Source organism: Podarcis cretensis, assembly GCF_951804945.1.
Source record: "Podarcis cretensis genome assembly, chromosome: 7".
Taxonomy (NCBI): Eukaryota; Metazoa; Chordata; class Lepidosauria; order Squamata; family Lacertidae; genus Podarcis; species Podarcis cretensis.
The window spans coordinates 1732717-1754057 of record NC_137176.1 but is presented as its reverse complement, the minus strand read 5'-3'; the positions used below and the strand labels follow the sequence as shown (position 1 = coordinate 1754057).

Here is a 21341-nt window from a genome sequence, read left to right as displayed (position 1 = left end):
ATATATCACAGCAAAGAATAGACTAAGGGATGCCAACTTGACTAAAACATTGGGAGGACGGGACGGCAGGTAAGTCCCGCCCTGCCTCACAAGACTGGGCGCAAGTACACCATTTGAATGGCAGTGCCCATCAACTTGGGGGAGGACGGCCACCTCAAATATTTAAGGGGGGGCTGAAGGAACGTCGACCCCTAGGAATTGGCTCCTATGTATAGACTCCACTGTGCAGTTCTCTTGCGCGAACCCTAATGAAGCGTCCAAGAGGCGCATCTCTGATCACTTTAAGTGTGGTTTGAAAAGAACAACTACACGTGCGCCGACGTTATCAACCACCTATTGGGGGATCTTTCCTTTCCTTTAATAATAGGGATCAGTATGTGTAGGACATGTGAGCAGCTCCGAGATTTTGATGCTCCTGAAATGGAATAATTATAAATTGTCTGAAACACTCTGAAAAGCGGATCTCCCCACCACCACCACCGCGCGCGAAGCAGAGCCACTGGATTGGCTGGCTTGTTGGCAGGGCAATTCAGCGGTCGCATCAATGGGCAGGTGCTGCTTCTGCACCTGGAGCACCTGGAGCTGCAAGGAAAAGAGCGATTCTTCAGAGAGGAATCCCATTTGTCTCCTTCCATTGTTCAGACACGGCAGGGCAAAGACGGGCAGGCAAGCAAGCAGCGCTCACTACAATTTGCCAGGTGCCGTCCACTGAAAAGAAGGGAGCCCTGTCTTTTTCCCCTTACCTGAAAAGCCAGGTCAGTGCCAGCTAGCAAAGGAACGGAGTCTCCCTCTGGTTTTTCTGAAAGGGCCCCTCCACCTCCTCACTCCCTTGCACATCAATGAGCACCCGAGGAACTTATAGCTTGTAGCATGGCCCTGCCAAAGCAAGCCTCTGAAACTCAGGGGTCATCTCCACATTTATCTATTTATTTCATAAAATTGATACACCCCTTGATTTCTTTTTTTTAAAAAAACACTCTTCAAAAATTGCCTCAGTTTTCTGAGCAGCTGGGTAGGTGCCAATCCCATAAACAATTTTTTGTTTTTTAGGCCAGAAGTGTTTCCTTTTGTCTGGCCTAAACTGAATCCCATTTCGCTTCCCTGGGGACCCAGAGCTCTCCTCTCCCAAACTGCCACTGTTGCCTTCATGTCCATACCACCCATGTGGCTTCCTGCTGGTTTTTATTTATAAAGCCATAAGTTGTCTAGTACAGGTGTGGGCAGAGTTCAAGTTTGTTGGAACTACGTTTTTTCCTTCTTCCTAGAACCCCAGGATCTACCAACCAGAGCCAAGTGTAAAAGAACAGGTGCCTCTGGACACATTCTGAACCTGAACCTGATCAGTCTTTCCCAACTGAAATCAACTCCTGGTTAGCTTTCCTCATTTCAAGCAGCCTAATTTAGATGGGAGAAGTTATTCAAAAAATTAGTAGCAAGAAACCATTGCAGATCTAGTGCCAATCACTCAGAGATCTACCAGTAGACCCAGATCTACCTCCTGCCCAACCCTGGTCCAGAACCATGAGGGTACCTGGGGGATCCTTACTCTCTTATGAACCAACCCAGGAGCTAAATTCTTCAATGACAGTCTTCTCCAGATGCCACCGCCTGTCTGGCCACCAGGGACATGGCCTGTTCTGGTTGTGAAAGTCCAGTGGCTCACAGCAACCCACTTGAGAACTTTATTGTTATCTTTTAGGTACCAAGTAAAGGCTCTCTTGTTTCTTTGGGTGAGCTATTTGGTTGCTGGGTTTTACCGCATCAGATGGTTGCATTTTGCCTCTTTGTGACCTGTTGCTTTTATGGTTTCTTCTGTACTATAGTGTGGTTGCAGTTATGCAATGTGTACTTTTGTGACATTGATTTTCTGAAAGTGCTATTTACAGCAGGGTACAAGTGTTTTCAAACAAATAAACCTGTATCAGCTTCAATGAAAATTTGGAACATTTGTAGCTGAGGCTGGCCTGGGAATCCAATTCCTTTTGTAGATCCAGTGAAGGTTGGATCCATTTGTATTCATGACACCACTCATATCCTTTTCTTTAAATGCATGTGAAAGTTTAAGAAGAAAAGAAAACGCCCTGAATTTTCTCAATCAAGAAAATGGATCTCTGGCAGGTGTGAGAAACAAAGCAATTGCAGCAGGAAATTTCAAGCCAAGTCCCCTTTTTTGGTTGAGGAAGTGCAATCTTTCAGAGTCCCCAGGGATCCTCAGAGGTGTTAATCTCTGTTTTCTTTCCAGCAGCTCCATATAGTGAATCTGAGATCCACATCTACAGTGTAGTGTGACTGTTCCAGGGAGTCTCTTTTGCAAAGTGTAAGAATCCATAATGGCTTTCCTGTAAATGGTACCTAGGGACTGATTAATCCTGTTATAGCTTTGCATTGCTGTTAGGTCCCAATAAACACTTGTGTGGGGAGGTTTAGCTCTCTCTTTCAAAAAGCTAGAACATCACAGAGTGGGTGGAAATTACATGCTGATAGGCAAACCGTGAGCTTGTCCTGAACTTTGGAAGAAGAAAAGAAAAGGAAACTATGGGGATTAATATACCGAAACCACTGATTACACTGGATTGTGGAGCAGCTTCGATGAGCAAATTGAGGTTGTATCTATTAGCATTCATCTCCTAATGTCTTGCCAGGAAGCTTTCTTTTCTTTTCCCCTAAAGAAAGGCTACCAAAGGCTAGTGGAGCCCATGAATATCTTTACAAATGCTTCAAAGCTCTTGGGCCTGACCACAACAGAAGTCGCAGCTGCTTTAACATCAAGCTCAGTAAACAGATTATTAAAAGTTTGAGATTTAAGAAAAGTTTTTTTAAATTCTAGCATGATATTAAAATAGCATACAAGGAGAAATGTAACCTCAATAGAATTGCCTTGTACCTTCTCCCTGATACCTCCAAAGGTTTGCTCCAAAACACTGCTGTTGAGCAGTTCCTGTTCCAGTAATATATATCTGAGAATTTAAGGGGTTATTCCTGAGCTGACACGACCCCTTCAAAATACAGGGACATGTGTGGTGTTTTTAAATCCCTATAGTTTAAACCAACAAGGGGCCGGGCTGCCTTTGCGTTGTCATCACGGACCCCTCAGCTCCCCAAACATTTGCCTGATCAAACTGATCAGCTCACACATATCAGTGTTGGCCCACTCAGCATAGAGTTCACCATTATAACTCCATCTTTTTTTCTTGTAACTCGGAAACATTTCTCATTTTCTGACAGGTGGAACAGAAGGGGAGTGTGACCAGTTTGCCTCAGGGGTGTTGCAGGGAGCGCTGCAACTATGATGTAGAATGCAAGGTGAGAGGCAGGGTGTGCACACGCCGAATTTTGGCATTGCACAGGTTGCCACCGAAATTTGAGACCCCAAGGTCTTCCACTGCATCCAATGAAGCTGAATGTTGGAAGATTTAGGACATATAAAAGAAAGTACCTTTTCACAGAATGCATTGTTAGACTATGGACTTTGTTTCCAAGGGAAGCAGTGATGGCTTCAAAATGGGATTCAACAAATTCATGGAGGTAAAGGCTATCAAGGACTGCTAGCCAAGATGCTTCTGAATACCAGCTGCTAGAAGCCACAGGAGGGAAGAGTGTTCTTGTGCTCAGGTCTCCTGCTCCTGGGCATCCCACAGGCATCTGACTGGCCATTGTGAGAACAGGATGCTGGGCTAGATGGGCACTGGCCTGATCCAACCGGGCTCTTCCTCTGGACTTATGCATAAATGGTCAGCTGCTACCATAGTTTTTTGTCCTGGATGTTCAGTACAGAGGAACACAGGAAATTGCTTCATACAGAATCAGACACAGCGTTGCATCTATCTCAGTATTGTCTACGCTGACTGGCAGCAACCCTTTCAGACAGTGAGTATCCCCCAGCCCTACCTGGAGATGCTGGGGATTGAAGACGGGACCTTCTGCGCGCAAGGCAGACGCTCTTCCAATGTGCCCTGGCCCTTCCCTGAAAAGAATGTCACAATGTAGTGAATGCATGGTCAAACAACTTACATTGTTACATTGGCCTACACCTTCACTGCATGTTGGGATGTTCTGTTCTGTCCTCAGTCTGTATTCAGACCATTTCCCTTGCATTTAGGATGTTCCCTCTATCTTCACCCACATTGTAGTGAACCCAGCTCCTCAAGGTTCTGCCCTGAATGGCTGGTTCAGATGCCAAGGGTCCAGAAGTGGCCAATAGCATTGGGAAGCCACTGATGGCGTTGCTTGCAGGAGCAGCAGCTGGGGCAACAGCAGCAGCTCCATGAAAATAATTGTAAACAAATATCTGTCATTAATGTAAATCAGTCTCTTGCTCCTTATCCTACCTATGGGACAATAACTAAAATCTGAATGCAAGATTTGTGTTTTATGGGCAGGCAGTGTTTGCATCCTGCTTAGGAGGCCAATTTTTCATGGAGCTTAATTTTTTGTTTTCTAAGACACAAACCCAGTTAAGAAGAAGACAATTAGAAAATACCCATTTCTACACTGAGAGAAAGAAATTCGGTGACCGTCTAATTAAGAGACAGATTTCTGATAATAGAAATCATATGTTAATTGTCACAATAATACAATAATTATTTCTTAATTATTTGAAGAACTCTACAGCTCAGTCTTTTTTCTTTAAAAAAGCAAATTTCACGTTTAATGGGTCATCTTATTTTCGGAACATATTTTCGGAAGTTGCAACCATTATGATCAAACCATCATTTCTGCAATTTGCCCCTTCATGGATCACTGCCTTGCCGTGGCGAAGGGGCTTGAAGAACTCAGAGAAGCTATGAACTATGCCGAGCAGGGCACCCAAGATGAACAGGTCATAGTGGAGAGTTTTGACCAAACGTGATCCACCTGGAGGAGGAACCGGCAAGCCACTCCAGTATCCCTGCCAAGAAAACTCCATGGACAAAGACAACAGGCATATAAAAGTTATGACGCTGGAAGATGAGCCCCTCAGGTCAGAAGGCGTCCAACATGCTACTGGGGAAGAGCGGAGGGCAAGTACAAGTAGATCCAGAGCTGATGAAGCGGCTGGGCCAAAGCCGAAAGGACGCTCAGTTGCGGATATGCCTGGAAGCGAAAGGAAAGTCCAATGCTGTAAAGAAAAATATTGCATAGGAACCTGGAATGTAAGAACCATGAACATGGGTAAGTTGGAGGTGGTCAAAAATGAGATGGCAAGAATAAATATTGACATCCTGGGCATCAGTGAACTAAAATGGACGGGAATGGGTGAATTCAGTTCGGATGACCATCATATCTACTACTGTGGGCAAGAAACCCGTAAAAGAAATGGAGTGGCCCTCATAGTCAACAAAAGAGTGGCAAAAGCTGTACTGGGATGCAATCTCAAAAATGATAGAATGATCTCGATACGAATCCAAGGCAGACCTTTTAACATCACAGTAATCCAAGTTTATGCACCAACTACTGGTGCTGAAGAAACTGAAATTGACCAATTCTATGAAGACTTACAACACCTTATAGAAGTGACACCAAAGAAGGATGTTCTTCTCATTATAGGGGATTGGAATGCTAAAGTAGGGAGTCAAGAGATAAAAGGAACAACTGGCAAGTTTGGCCTTGGAGATCAAAACGAAGCAGGGCAAAGGCTAATAGAGTTCTGTCAAGAGAACAAGCTGGTCATCACAAACACGCTTTTCCAACAACACAAGAGACGACTCTACACATGGACATCACCAGATGGGCAGCATCGAAATCAGATTGATTATATTCTCTGCAGCCAAAGATGGAGAAGCTCTATACAGTCAGCAAAAACAAGACCTGGAGCTGACTGTGGCTCAGATCATCAGCTTCTTATAGCAAAATTCAAGCTTAAACTGAAGAAAGTAGGAAAAACCACTGGACCGGTAAGATACAATCTAAGTCAAATCCCTTATGAATACACAGTGGAAGTGAGGAACAGGTTTAAGGATTTAGATTTGGTGGACAGAGTGCCTGAAGAACTATGGATGGAGGCTCATAACATTATACAGGAGGCAGCAACGAAAACCATCCCAATGAAAAGGAAATGCAAGAAAGCAAAGTGGCTGTCCAATGAGGCCTTACAAATAGCGGGGGAGAGAAGGCAAGCAAAATGCAAGGGAGATCGTGAAACATACAGGAAATTGAATGCAGATTTCCAAAGAATAGCAAGGAGAGACAAGAAGACCTTCTTAAACAAGCAATGCAAAGAAATAGAGGAAAGCAATAGAATGGGAAGAACCAGAGATCTGTTCAAGAAAATTGGAGATATGAAAGGAACATTTCGTACAAAGATTTCCATAATAAAGGACAAAAGTGGAAAGGACCTAACAGAAGCAGAAGACATCAAGAAGAGGTGGCAAGAATACACAGAGGAATTATACCAGAAAGAAACGGATGTCTCATATACCCCAGGTAGTGTGGTTGCTGACCTTGAGCCAGACATCCTGGAGAGTGAAGTCAAATGGGCCTTAGAAAGCACTGCAAATAACAAGGCCAGTGGAAGTGATGGTATTCCAGCTGAACTATTTAAAATTTTAAAAGATGATGCTGTTAAGGTACTACACTCAATATGCCAGCAAGTTTGGAAAACTCAGCGGTGGCCAGAAGATTGGAGAAGATCAGTCTACATCCCAATCCCAAAGAAGGGCAGTGCCAAAGAATGCTCCAACTATCGCACAATTGCACTAATTTCTCACGCTAGCAAGGTTATGCTTAAAATTCTACAAGGAAGGCTCAAGCAGTATGTGGACCGAGAACTCCCAGAAGTGCAAGCTGGATTTAGAAGAGGGAGAGGAACCAGAGACCAAATTGCAAACATGCGCTGGATTATGGAGAAAGCTAGAGAGTTCCAGAAAGACATTTACTTCTGCTTCATTGACTATGCAAAAGCCTTTGACTGTGTCGACCATGGCAAACTATGGCAAGTTCTTAAAGAAATGGGAGTGCCTGATCACCTCATCTGTCTCCTGAGAAATCTCTATGTGGGACAAGAAGCTACAGTTAGAACTGGATATGGAACAACTGACTGGTTCCAAATTGGGAAAGGAGTACGACAAGGCTGCATTTTGTCTCCCTGCTTATTTAACTTATATGCAGAATTCATCATGCGAAAGGCTGGGCTGGATGAATCCCTAGCCGGAATTAAGATTGCCGGAAGAAATATCAACAACCTCAGATATGCAGATGACACAACCTTGATGGCAGAAAGTGAGGAGGAATTAAAGAACCTTTTATTGAGGGTGAAAGAGGAGAGTGCAAAATATGGTCTGAAGCTCAACATCAAAAAAACGAAGATCATGGCTACTGGTCCCATCACCTCCTGGCAAATAGAAGGGGAAGAAATGGACTTCCGGGTTAGCGCGATCCGATTAATGGCGGATTCCCTCCGAGCTCCGGAGGGAATCGGCTCCATTGCAGACGGGTCTTACCGCGACGGCGACGCGGGGACCCTTAGAAACCGCAGGCGCGGAAGCCTGCGGACCTGGTGACTCGGCGGGCACCTAAAGCGCCCCCCCGACCCATGAAGAGCCTTTTTAAATGCTGCGGAGAGGGTACGGGGAGTGGCGTGGTGCTGTGAGTAGACCGCTACTGCAGTGGAGCGAAGCCGCGAGCCATGGTCGGAGACCGCTGACTTTCTTCCCTGAAATTTGGACTTTAACTAATCCGTGAGTAGATTGGAATTTGGACTCTAAAAACTTTATCCTTGAATTCGGCACGATCGGGGGATGTGCTAAAGGTGTTTTGTAAAAGACAATCTTTATGAATTTGACAGAAGAAGATTTGCGCTGGAGAGTAGGAGTGGATTTTTAGAAGTTTTTGTTTGAACCTCCCCAGACCCGGGGGTGTCCTTTATGTGAGCTGGAGAAAAAGGAACGAGGAGTTTGACAGCTGTCAAAGGAGCTGTCAAACGGGCAGTGAAAGCTAAAAACTTTATCACTTAATATTTTTTGGACTTAATCTGTTATATTTGAACTAAAGTGGTTGGAAACAAAGTAGGGAAATAACAAAGTAAAGGACTATTGGAAAAGACTATTAAGTAACTAGAATCCCCCTAGGGGAAACATTGAAATATTACAATGGCGGCAGATGGAAAATTACAGGCAGAGTTAGAAAGAATGTTCTTTCTTGTGGGAAAACTGCAGGAGCAGACTACGGTCATGAGTAAACAACTCATAACCTTGAACTCTAAAATAAATGACTCTGCTGTAGGAACAATGGACTTGACTGGGGAAAAATCTGCAGCTGAATCAGAAGAGATAGCTTTGGAACAGGGGGAGAGTGAGCAAGGGCCAGTACAGATGGAGACTATCAACCACAAGTTTACATTGTTAGAATACAAAAAGAAGAAGACCCTTGGACTACAAATCTGCGAAAGACGCGAAAGAGGAGGGAGGAAGCCCCTGGATCATCTGGAATATTTGAATTTAAAAGAAATAAGAAATATGACTGGGGCTTCCTATTTGAGTATGGATTGATTGATTTTCTGCAGCAGCTGATGTCAAGTACTTTGGATGGAAGAAATTCTGATGAGACCGAGTTGGAACTTTCTCGAAACCTGAGGACCAATGAGGAGGGCTACCAACAAGATCGGCAAAGAGGGACTGACAAGGACTTAAAGGCCTCAGATGTGAGGAATCCAGGCTAAAAACTGTTGTTGTGGATGTGGAGATATTTGGAAGGGACAGAAACCGGGGCTGTGGGGGGGGGGGAAAGGAGAACTTGTTTTTTAAATCTTTATGACTTTTGTGTTTGATTATTATGACTTATTTTTAAGATTAAAGGGGAATTCGTGGAAGGAACTCGAGTCGACCTTAGAAAAGGCTTTAATAGTTATAAGAAAATTGGATAAGTAAAATCTGGCCAAGTAAATGGTTTTTAAAAATATATATATATATTATACAATAATAATATGCAAAGGATGAGAGATATGAATTTGCTGAGTTAATTTAATTGAACTAGGATGTATGAAGGGGGGGTGGGGGGGAGGTCAAGAACTGGGGTTAGGAAAGTAAGGTTATGAAACTTCATATGTGTTGTCTTTGTCCATGTGTGTGTATGTTTGTCTTGATAAAATGTGAAAATTTAATAAAAATTTAATAAAAAAAAAAATAGAAGGGGAAGAAATGGAGGCAGTGAGAGATTTTACTTTCTTGGGCTCCATGATCACTGCAGATGGTGACAGCAGCCACGAAATTAAAAGACGCCTGCTTCTTGGGAGAAGGGCAATGACAGGCCTAGACAGCATCTTGAGAAGTAGAGACATCACCTTGCCAACAAAGGTCCGTATAGTTAAAGCTATGGTTTTCCCAGTAGTGATGTATGGAAGTGAGAGCTGGACCATAAAGAAGGCTGATCGCCGAAGAATTGATGCTTTTGAATTATGGTGCTGGAGGAGACTCCTGAGAGTCCCATGGACTGCAAGAAGATCAAACCCTCTCCATTCTGAAGGAAATCAGCCCTGAGTGCTCACTGGAAGGACAGATTGTGAAGCTGAGGCTCCAGTACTTTGGCCACCTCATGAGAAGAGAAGACTCCCTGGAGAAGACCCTGATGTTGGGAAAGATGGAGGGCACAAGGAGAAGGGGGCGACAGAGGACGAGATGGTTGGATAGTGTTTTCGAGGTTACCAGCATGAGTCTGACCAAGCTGTGGGGGACAGTGGAGGACAGGAGTGCCTGGCGTTCTCTGGTCCATGGGGTCACGAAGAGTCGGACACGACTATACGACTAAACAACAGCAAAAGTACCACTGAAAGCAATGGAACTGGACTTAGAATCATAGAATCATAGAATCATAGAATCATAGAGTTGGAAGAGACCACAAGGGCCATCGAGTCCAACCCCCCTGCCAAGCAGGAAACACCATCAGAGCACTCCTGACATATGGTTGTCAAGCCTCTGCTTAAAGACCTCCAAAGAAGGAGACTCCACCACACTCCTTGGCAGCAAATTCCACTGTCAAACAGCTCTTACTGTCAGGAAGTTCTTCCTAATGTTTAGGTGGAATCTTTTTTCTTGTAGTTTGGAACCATTGCTCCGTGTCCGCTTCTCTGGAGCAGCAGAAAACAACAGAAAACAGCAGAAAACAACCTTTCTCCCTCCTCTATGTGACATCCTTTTATATATTTGAACATGGCTATCATATCACCCCTTAACCTCCTCTTCTCCAGGCTAAACATGCCCAGCTCCCTTAGCCCGTTCCTCACAAGGCATCGTTTCCAGGCCTTTGACCATTTTGGTTGCCCTCCTCTGGACACGTTCCAGTTTGTCAGTGTCCTTCTTGAACTGTGGTGCCCAGAACTGGACGCAGTTCTGGGTACGCAGTACTCCAGGTGAGGTCTGACCAGAGCAGAATACAGTGGCACTATTACTTCCCTTGATCTAGATGCTATACTCCTATTGATGCAGCCCATCGTCGGCTTTCTTAAAGTCAAGAAATTGAGTCCTAGTATGCTTGGCTGCTCCTTTCTGCTGTATAGTAAACTTCAGAAGAGCATGATCACTCGCGCCTAATGATCCTTCCACTTCTACCCCACTAACCAGGTCATCAACATTGGTTAGGACCAGATCTAAAATGCTGTTCCTCTTGTTGCTTCTCCCACTTTCTGGACAACGAAGTTGTCTGCAAGGCCAGTGAGGAATCTGTTTGACCTTATGCTCTTGGCTGAGTTTGACATCCAGCAAATATCCGGGTAATTGAAGTCCCCCATTACTACTATCTCCCTTCCTTTTGCATGCTTGGCCATCTGTTCCAGGAAGGCATCATCTATGTCCTCCATTTGGCTTGGGGATCTATAGTAAACTCCCACAATGAGGTCACTGTTATTCTTCTCTCCCTTAATTTTGACCCCAAATGCTCTCACTTTGGCTTTGAGGTTCTAAATCTTGGATCTCTTCACAGGTATACTTAATTTGTGATTAGTCAAGACGACTGATTTAATGGGGCTTAGGTCAAGTTTTAATTTCATAGTTTTGGGAGCAGCATGAATGCTACATCTCCATGGCTTCTTACTGACACAGTACCCTTGAGTGAGCCAAAAGGGGTAGACTTACCATTTCCAGGAGGTGGCTTCATGGTTTCAAGAGTGTAATATTCTTCTCAGGATTTCCAAGGGAAGATCAGCAAAACCTAAAGGGGAAGTTATTTTACACAAACAAGGCCCATTACCAGCCTTCACGCTTATTCCTTAAATTTACACACCTGCTTTCTACAATACATTCTTCCGGTCTCTGAATTTTTTCCTTTTTTCTTTCTCAGGAAAGATTGCCTGAGAGGGGGACACTAACATAATCAATTCAATTTATTGTATATAGACAAAGGCTGTGAACAACAGAGGGCAAAAATTAAGACATTCATCTAAATCACACAACATATTCTTTAAAATTACACAGCATAAAATTTTGAAATTACAATTCATTAGCATAGCTGGAGCAAAGCTTCTTAACTGCCAGAGCAAATTTGGCCACCAGATGTGAAATTCGCAGGTATTTATCCAGCTAAGAGTTCAGCCATCGCTTGGGGGGGGGGGGTTATCTGACACTGAGTAGGGAATAGAAGATAAAAATATTATCTGGGTGCCATATAGAGATAAGGACATGAAGACAAGTGTAATAAATATATTTGAGGCCCCACAGAAAAGGAAATTAGAACCCTGTTGTGAGGCTACCACCCGCAAATCTGCCAGACTGCCCCGCTCTTCTCACTAACACCCCATGGCTCTGTTCCATTGTGAGCTGGCAGTGCTGTCACTCATCCCTCCTGCGAAATGTTAGCACTGGGATTTTCATTTTTCAATATTTTATTTCTTATGAGAAAATATTGGCAAGCTTTATTCATATTCATATTATTCATCAATCATTGATTAATACATTTCTGCTTATAGAGGAACAAATCTTCGAAAACAGGAGCAATCCATAAATGATTATGAACTTGCTTCAGGAAGGGAGTGCCAGAATATGTTGAAGTGGCTGCCAAACTCCATTCTATGCTCACCTTGGCACACGGGCTCTCTCTCTCCTGGAGTTGTTCCATGGACTGTCGGTGGCAGGCACCCAATGGTTCTACTCAGTGCTTTTTTTCCTGGGGGCATGCAGGGGTATGCATACCCCTAAACATTTGTGAATCTTTCTACTTTTGTCCATTTACTGTATCCCCCCCCCCCCCCGCCGATTTGAACTATAAAATGGTGATTTTCTTGAGGTCAAAATGTGAGTACCCCTAAACATTTTTTTAAGAAAAAAAGCACTGGTTCTGTTCCTTCTTCCAAGGCCATTTATAGAGAGTAGCAGTAGAGGGATTTTAGCAATGGGAGTGACATGCAGGATATCCCCTCCTCGGCTGCTTAACATTTGCCTGAAGCTACTGGATGACGACATCATCAGGGTTTTGGAATGAGGTGCCATAAATACGCTGATGAAACCCTGCTCTTTCTCTCTACTGCATCTGCATGTGGAGAGGTGATTCAGGCACTGGAGCATTGCCTAGGGTTGTAAGGGGCTGATGTTGGATCCAGACACAATGGAGGCACTGCTGTGTATTTTTGGTTCCTAGGTGCAAGAAATGGGAAGATAACCTGGTCTGAATGGGTTGCCCTCCACTTGAAAGAGCAGGTATATAGCTTGGCTTCAGGACCTATCTTTGTTGCTTCAAATCCAGGTAACTCCAGTTGTGAGGCATGCCTATATGCAGCGACAACTGGTTCACCTGCATAAATAAATTCTTGCCACAGTTACTCATGCTCTGGTCATATTGGAATATTGTAATGTGCTTTTCACAGAGCAACCCTTTGAGACAGTCCAGATGTTGTACCTGTTGCAGTGTGCAGCACCCTAAACACTGGTGTACACTGTTGACCAGACAGCACCGGTTCTAAAAGATCTGCATGAGTTTGCAATTTGCTTTCAAGCACAATTTAATTTGCTTAGGGTTGACACAAAGAGCTTTCAATGTCTTGTTTCCAAATACCTGAAAGAGTGCCTTCTACCATATCAACCAGGTTTTATGATTGGCAGGCGAAACCGTACTTGTGATCCCACCCCCACGTTAAGCATGGGTGGGGTGATGATGTTTGAGAAGGCCTTGATGGTGGTGCCCCCCAGATTGTGAAATGCCTTTCCCTCTAAGGTGCAATATACAAGGTGCACCAACATTATATACTTTTCAATGGTAGGGAAAGATGCATCTCTTGCCCAGGCCTTTGGGGATGGGTGAAGCAGTCTGGGCATATATTTGAAGACAACCACCTCCTTCTGCAGAATGTTGCTTAGTTGTTTTACTACTATTTTGCATGTTAATGTACTCAGACCTGGAATCATTTAGTGAAGGGTAGTTATAAATGTTGTGATTTAATTCAATTTAGTTAAATACAGATAAGGCAGGGGAAGCTGGCTCACTAGGAAGAAGAATAAATTGTGCTGAATCGTCTTTTCGAGTTACATCTGCAGAAACCAATAGAATGGTAGCTTTCAATATTAGTAGGCCATTGCAGAAATTTTTAGTCTTTCTACCATCATGAATATTCCACATAAAACACACACACACACACACACACACACACACACACACACTCGAACACTGAAGAGGAATCTATAGTTCACAGCCAGCACTGTTTGGCTTCATGGCCAAGTCTGACATGACATAAGATAATCCAGTCTCCCCAGATCTTTCCCTATCCATAAAATCACCTGTGGGATCAGAGGTGTAACAGTGGGGAGGGAGGAGTTTTGAGTCTTTCCCTCACATTGTGTCTTCATTTGAAACCACATACAGTACACAATCTGAAGCTGTACCCATCATGGAAGAGCAGCTGATAGCAGCTTTGGAGCGGGGTTTAAATCTGAAAGTAATGTGGGGGAGGGTTAAATAAATATCTCCCCAAGCATTCCATCCTTTCCCAAGTGCCTCTGCACAGATCTTCCACATCACATCTGCTTTGGTCCTCATCCTCACCATCACAAATTGAGATTGTACCCGAACACACCCAACACTGCTCTTTAGTGTGCAGTGCAGGAGAAGATCAGTTGTGTAAGCAATCGGTCTTTCAAGGGAACTAGTTCACCATTACCATTTTTCTCAGGTGCCTGGCCAAGTTTATAAGGCACCCAAGGGTGTTTCATACACTGTTGGTGTTTCATACACTGTTTGGAAACCTCTGTGCCAGTACAATGCATTCAGTTTGCTTCCAATAGCAGATGCCTGACACATACTAAAATTTCGGAAATAAGCACAGAGGGTGTGTGCGTGTAAATTGTCTCTGAGTTAGCCCGTAAGCAAAACAACCATTGGAACTTATGAAAACTTATGAAAAGCCTCCAAAACAAAATAAATAGCATCCATCTGTTGGCTGTTTACTGTATCCCACATGACTTCCACATGTCTGATGCTCTCATCTCACACATTTAGTTAGGTAAACAAGAAACGCAGAAGGCTGGTGCAAGGTCCGGAACAAAAGATTTGGTATTAAAAATGTAAAGTTAACACACTCATCTCGGGACTGTGTTATCTCACTGGGCATTTTGAATGTTAAAGTGCCACATCCTTGTGTGGTATGAGAGATGTTTTGTCCTTCTAATCCATGCTAAGAGCTAATCACAACAACATCTCATTTCATTCGCCTTCCTTCCTCTCTCATTTATAGCTGCTTTTCAAGTATAGAAACTTTTCATCCTCTTGCTTTCATTTTCAACTGTAATCTTGTAAACCCGATAGAGTAATAACAGCTTTGACTTATTCATATTAGAAATAATTTGAAGACAAACAGGAAGAAGTTGAAAAATTCCAGAAATATAGCCATTTTGGATGAAAATCAGCAATGTATCTCCTGCAGTCTCAAAGACTGTGGCTGTGTCCCTATACATCCTTAGCCTAATTTCATGTGAGTCCACAGGGAGAGGAGGAGGGCAGAACGGAGGGAGAACTGGAATGGGGGAGCAATAAAAACTGTGGGAGGAGCTGCTCTGCAAGTGATCAGTTCAGACCTCTAGCAAGTGGGAAAAGAGAAAGAGGGAGCATTTCAGAAAGGAAGAAGTGTAGTCTCACCCACATTTTACGCCCTCCCTTCCCTACAGGTGGGCGGGGTTTGCGGCACCGAGTGGGGGCTCACCTGGATGGGTGCCTCCCACCTGCTTGGCTTGGCCTTTGACCTGCCCTCAGCCAGGGAGGACAATGGATGGCCGGCTGGGGGTGGGGCTAGGCTGACCCTTTCGTCCAAGCCTCACTTGGTTTTCTTCCTTCCAGGATCACCCACCCACCCTCCCTCCCTCAAAATTAATAATTTCTTGCCTCCAAATAATTTCATCCTAGGTCAGCGGCCATCAAGTTAATGAATTTTTTTTCTTTACATAGTAATATTTTGCATTCCAGGTCAGCAGGCGCTGCTGCGGTCGTAAGATGGTTGCTGTATTCAGAACTGGAAGGAATTTTCCCTGCTTTGGCAGGTTTCACCTTCCCGTGGCATTTCGTCACAACTTTGGCAGTTTTAGGCCTTGGCAAGGTCTCCTTTAGTCTATCATCAAGTTGAGGGGGATGCATTCATGCTCCCTTCCCAAGCGGCAGCATTTGCAGGGCCTGTTAAAGGGCAAAAACCAGGGGTCCCTGGCCCTAGAGCGGCGGCATGTAGGTCAAACTCCCAGGACGAGGTTAGTGGAAGGGCATGCTGTGTACGTTTGTGCTTTACAGTCCCCTCTCACTGGGCCTCAACTGCCTGCATATCCGCAGCCAGACAGGCTGAGAGGGTTACCTGCCAAGGCCTGTGCCAAGTTTCCCACTCCCAAAGCTCAATAAAGTTGTGGCCAATTTGAACCCATACTCTGGTCTCTTGTCTCATTCTTTGGGGGAAAGGGTAGGCACCACAGACAGGGTTTAGCGCGTGTGCCCGCAATTGACTCTGGCTCCACCACCAACTGGTTTCAACATCACCTGCAACTTGTACAGAGCCCCCAAAAGGTTATCCCCAAGGTAACTGGATGGAACATGCTACTTCATGATGTGGTGTTGGTCATCAACTCAAATGCCTTCAAAGAAAAAGAGGGTTGTACAACTTCATGGTTTGTCAGTGGCCACCAGCCAATAAGTAGCTCACTGGAGCCTCCATGTTCATAACTGATTGGCAGAAGAGGGGAGGGGAGGAGCTGTGGCCATCTTCTTCATGTCCCACTTATGAAGCTTCCCAGGGGTATCCAGCTGGCCATTGCTGGAGGCAGAACACTGACCCAGACGGGATGTGCTAATCAAAGATGGGCATTCTTATATCCAGATGGCTTTCTAAAGTAGTTTCCCCCTTTTAAGCCTTTCTTGAATTTTTACACACAAACTGTATCCAGGATTAACGACTAGCAATGGAAAAGTAGACAGGGTCATTTGCTGCTATGCCAGGCCAGTCCCTGGCTCTGCCACATGTTCTGCTAACAGTTTGTAAAAGCAGCCAAGATAAACTGGAGACCATCTGCCCTTTCACAGTTAAAGCCAGCAGCACTCAGACTGTCATTAGTTATGGTCACAAATGTAGTCATATAACATTCATATTGGCTGCAGGAGTGTCCCCCTTTTCCTGACTGTAAAAAGGTAAAAGTAAAGGGACTCCTGACCATTAGGTCCAGTTGTGGCCGAATCTGGGGTTGCGGCGCTCATCTCACTTTATTGGCCAAGGGAGCTGGTGTACAGCTTCCGGGTCATGTGGCCAGCATGACTAAGCCGCTTCTGGCGAACCAGAGCAGCGCACGGAAACGCCGTTTACCTTCCCGCCAGAGCGGTACCTATTTATCTACTTGCACTTTGACGTGCTTTTGAACTGCTAGGTTGGCAGGAGCAGGGACCGAGCAATGGGAGCTCACCCTGTTGCGGGGATTCCAACCGCCGACCTTCTGATCGGCAAGTCTTAGGCTCTGTGGTTTAACCCACAGCACCACCCGTGTCCTTCCTGACTGTATCCTCTTGCAAATACTTCTCCATTAACTTAAATGAAGAAAGGGCAGGGAAATACAACAGGATCTACAGGTTGAAGTTCTCCTCCACCCTAAACACTGCCATCCCCACTATCTTGTGGGTGGGTGGGTGGGTGGGTGTTGCAGGGAAGAAATTGCCCATCAATGGCTCCTTTCTCTTGTTTCTTCTCATCTCCACCTTCTTGCTTCTGCCAAACTACTTGATGGGTGTCTGGAGTTAACATGCAACTTGAAAGCCTAACTGAATACCAAATCACTCATTACTCTGCGTGTAATCTCACAGAGACTCTGAGTTTGGAAAATAACAAAGCTATGTTTATTAAAGGAAATATATGCTTGATAGGAAAGATCCTAGTCCTAGTTGTGTCAACCTAAAGTGGAGAGGCAAAGAGCCATGATTGCTCTTTCATTTCTGTTGGAGACACACACACAAATATATTTCCTCTCCCAAGGTAAGGATGAAGAAGCAGGAAAGTAGGGTCAGCATCCCTAACACTGGTACAGTCTAACACTGGAGGCAACATTAGCACAGGTTAAAGGATAGTCTAGAGAAGTTGGATGTTTCTTTATCTCATCTTTCTGACACAGACATATCTGCTTCATTGCAAATTGAGTTGCATTCCTTTTTTTTTCAAAATTTCAAAATTGGTTTTCACAACATTATAAACAAACAAATACATAAGACAAACAAACATAAATCATAGCCTTATTGAAAATTACACTTGTTAACATTGTTAAGTGACTTCCTCGCTTCCCCTTGGTTGAATTTCGTTGCATATCTTTTTAACGGTTTTCAAAATCACAGTTCTTATAAAATTTAACTTAAACATTAACATCCTTAGATCTTCACATTATGAAATTAAACATATTAATTTGACACTTAACATAAATAAAATCCTGAGCCAATTAAGTTTCTGCAAGCTGTTTTCAGTTAATTTGACTTAACATATTAAACTTAGTAATCATTAAATTTAATCCACTCTTCCTGATACTCCTCCTCCTTCTGGTCGCAGACTCTTCTGGTTAGGTCGGCTAGCTCTGAAAAATCCACCATCTTCATCTGCCATTCTTCTATCGTTGGTAATTCTTGGGTTTTCCACTTTTTAGCTAATAAAATACGCACAGCAGTTGTGGCATACAAAAATAATTTAACATATTTCTTGGGCAATTCCAAACCTGTTATTCCAAGAAGAAAGGCCTCTGGTGTCTTTATAAATGTATATTTCATAATTTTTAAAAATTCATTATAAATCTTTTCCCAGGAGTCTTTCACCTTGGGACAGGTCCACCACATATGATAAAAGGTTCCTTCCTTTTCTTTACATTTCCAACATAGATTGTCACAGTTATGAAATATCTTTGCTAATTTAACAGGAGTCAAATAGCATCTGTACATCATTTTCATTATATTTTCCTTTAACACAGTACATGCGATGAACTTGACCCCTTTCTTCCACAGTCTTTCCCAATCCTCAAACATTATATTATGTCCTACATCTCTTGCCCAATCTATCACCACAGATTTAACTTGTTCATCTTTTGTGTGCCACTCCAACAATAACTTATACATTTTAGATAAATTTTTACCTTTGGTATCCAACAACTCCGTCTCCAACTTAGATTTTTCAAAAGCAAAACCATTTTTCTTATCCAATTTATACAATTCATTAATCTGGTGATAATGTAACCAGTTTAACTTATCTTTAACTTGATCAAATGGTTTTAATTTCTAACCTTCTTCTTTCATTAATAAATCATAATATCTCAACCATTTGGTATCCATATTTAATTTTTTCTGGGCCTTTGCCTCCATTGGTGAAAGCCATCTGGGCATCTTTCTTTCTAAAAGATCTTTATATTTTATCCAAACATTATACAGCAATTTCCTAATTACATGGTTTTTAAATGCATTATGGGCCTTTACCTTGTCATACCATAAATATGCATGCCAGCTAAACACCTTGTTGAATCCCTCCAAATCTAATAGATCTGTATCTTCTAATTGCATCCACTCTTTAATCCAGCAAAGTGCAGCAGCTTCAAAATAATTTTTTTAATCTGGTAGAGAAAATCCCCCTCTTTCTTTAGAATCCGTAAGTAATTTATATTTAATTCTGGGTTTCTTCCCCTGCCAGATAAATCTAGATAATGCTTTCTGCCATTCTTTAAAACATTTCACATTATCTATAATTGGGAGGGCTTGAAACAAAAAAAGCATCTTTGGCAGCACATTCATCTTAATCACAGAAATCCGGCCCATTAATGACATTTTTAAATTTGACCATATCTCCAAGTCTCTTTTAATTTCATTCCATAATTTCTCATAATTATCTTTATATAGATTCAATTTTTTCCCAGACAGGTTCACCCCCAAATATTTAACTTTTTTCACAAAATCTAGGCACGTTTTTTCTTGTAATAGTTTTCTTTCTTCGTTATCCAGATTTTTCTCAATTACTTTGGTCTTGCTCTTGTTAAATTTAAATCCTGCTACCTGACCAGACTCTTGTATCAGCTGCAGTGCTTTAACTTCACTGGAGTCTGGATCTTGTAATGTCAAAACTAGATCATCAGCAAAGGCTTTTAATTTGTATTGTTGCGAACCTACTGTGATACCTTTGACTTGTTCATCCTTTCTAATCATACTTAGCAAGACCTCCAGGACTGAAATAAACAACAGAGGGGAAAGTGGGCACCCTTGCCTGGTTCCCTTCTCAATTCTAATTTCCTCTGAAACCACATTATTTACAATAATTTTGACTTTTTGTTCTAGATAGATCGCTTTAATACCATTTAAAAAATCATGGCCTATCCCCATACTCTCTAAATTATGTAACATAAAACTCCAAGATACATTGTCAAAGGCTTTCTCTGCATCAATAAACATTAACATTGCTTTACGACTCTTTCTTGCTTCTAACTTTTCCAAAATATCCACAACATTTCTAATATTGTCTTTCATATGTCTTCCAGGCAGAAATCCTGCCTGGTCTTTATGGATATACTCAGATAAAACCTTCTTTAGCCTGTTGGTCAGTATATTTGCAAAAAAATTGTAATCAGCATTGAGTAGGGAGATTGGTCTGTAGTTTTTAACACTGGATCTATCTTGACCCTGTTTAGGAATCAGAGAAATATAAGCTTCCTACCAGGTTTCAGGTGCTTTGCCCCCTCGCAGAATCGAATTAGATACTTCTACCAGAGGTTGAATAAGCCAGTCTTTCAATGTCTTATAATATTTCACTGATAGACCATCAGGTCCTGGTGTCTTGCCCAGTTGCATTGAGTTTATTGCCTGTTCCACTTCCTGGTTTGTAATTAGACCTTTTAGTAGGATCTTTTTATCCTCCGGAATCTGTTGCAAACTATTAATCTTTATAAATTGCTCGATTTTCCCCATGTCTTCTTTATCCTTTTTATACAGTTGTTTATAATATTTATAAAAGCATTTTCCAATGTCTGCAGGGTTCTCTACAGATTTTCCTTCTGTAACAATGTTTGTAATAGTACTTTGTTTTTGTCTCTTCTTTAATTGCCAGGCTAGTAATTTCCCACATTTATTTGCAGATTCAAAATTTCTTTGTCTCATCCTTCTTATCTTCCATTCAATTTCTTGATTTACTAACTGTGAATATTGAACTGTTCAATATTCAAATTGAGTTGCATTCCAACACTTCCAACATCCTTGTAATGGTTCAAATGTCTTCCACCTCCTTTACTTCATCCCTATCTGCCTGCACCATCTCTTAGTCCGAGTGGCCACATCACCACCACACCTGGGACTTAGCTCTGTTCTACATGCAACTGGGGCCAGCTCACTTTGTAGCACTTTTTGGAATGACCACTATTGTCAGTTGGCGCTGCTACTGGAGAAGATGAGCATCCATCTGCCTTGACCTGGGAAGAGCTCCTTGGACACCCTCATCACGTCTTTGGTAGTTGATCAAAACATAGCTACTCCAGTGCCTCCATTTTTGCTGCTGTTGAGAATAACAGAGCCAGAAGTTGGTTCTGTCTTGACCTAGGGAAGGTCTACCCCATACAACTTTCAGCATTCGTGGGACTTTCCCCCATGTCTGCCAAAGACAGCGGTTTCCTCTGCTTGTCACCACCAAAGAGTGACCACTGGAAATCTCACTACAGAGGTAGAACAAGAGCAAGTGAGAGTATGCATGGCTTCGTGCCTTTAATGGTGTGTGCAGGGTGAGAGAAGCCTATTTTGTTGGTAGCCATCTGGTGAGAAGAGCAAATTGGGAGTTTGATGTCCAGGTGACAGCTGGATGTCAATTGAATCCAGCTGAGAGATGCCAAATTACAGTTTTTGAAACAACTAGTCCCCTTTATTCTCCACCCTATTGGAAATACTTTGAACACAAGACATGAGACCTATTTTATTATTTACCGCTCACT

The 21341-nt window shown here is 42.9% G+C and overlaps 1 protein-coding gene across 2 annotated transcripts in view; it reads left to right on the top strand.

Annotated features, from left to right (window-relative positions):
* ATPSCKMT (ATP synthase c subunit lysine N-methyltransferase) overlaps nucleotides 1-21341 on the top strand; it is a 216449-nt gene that overhangs the window by 62935 nt on the left and 132173 nt on the right. The gene's annotated exons all lie outside the window — the stretch shown is intronic.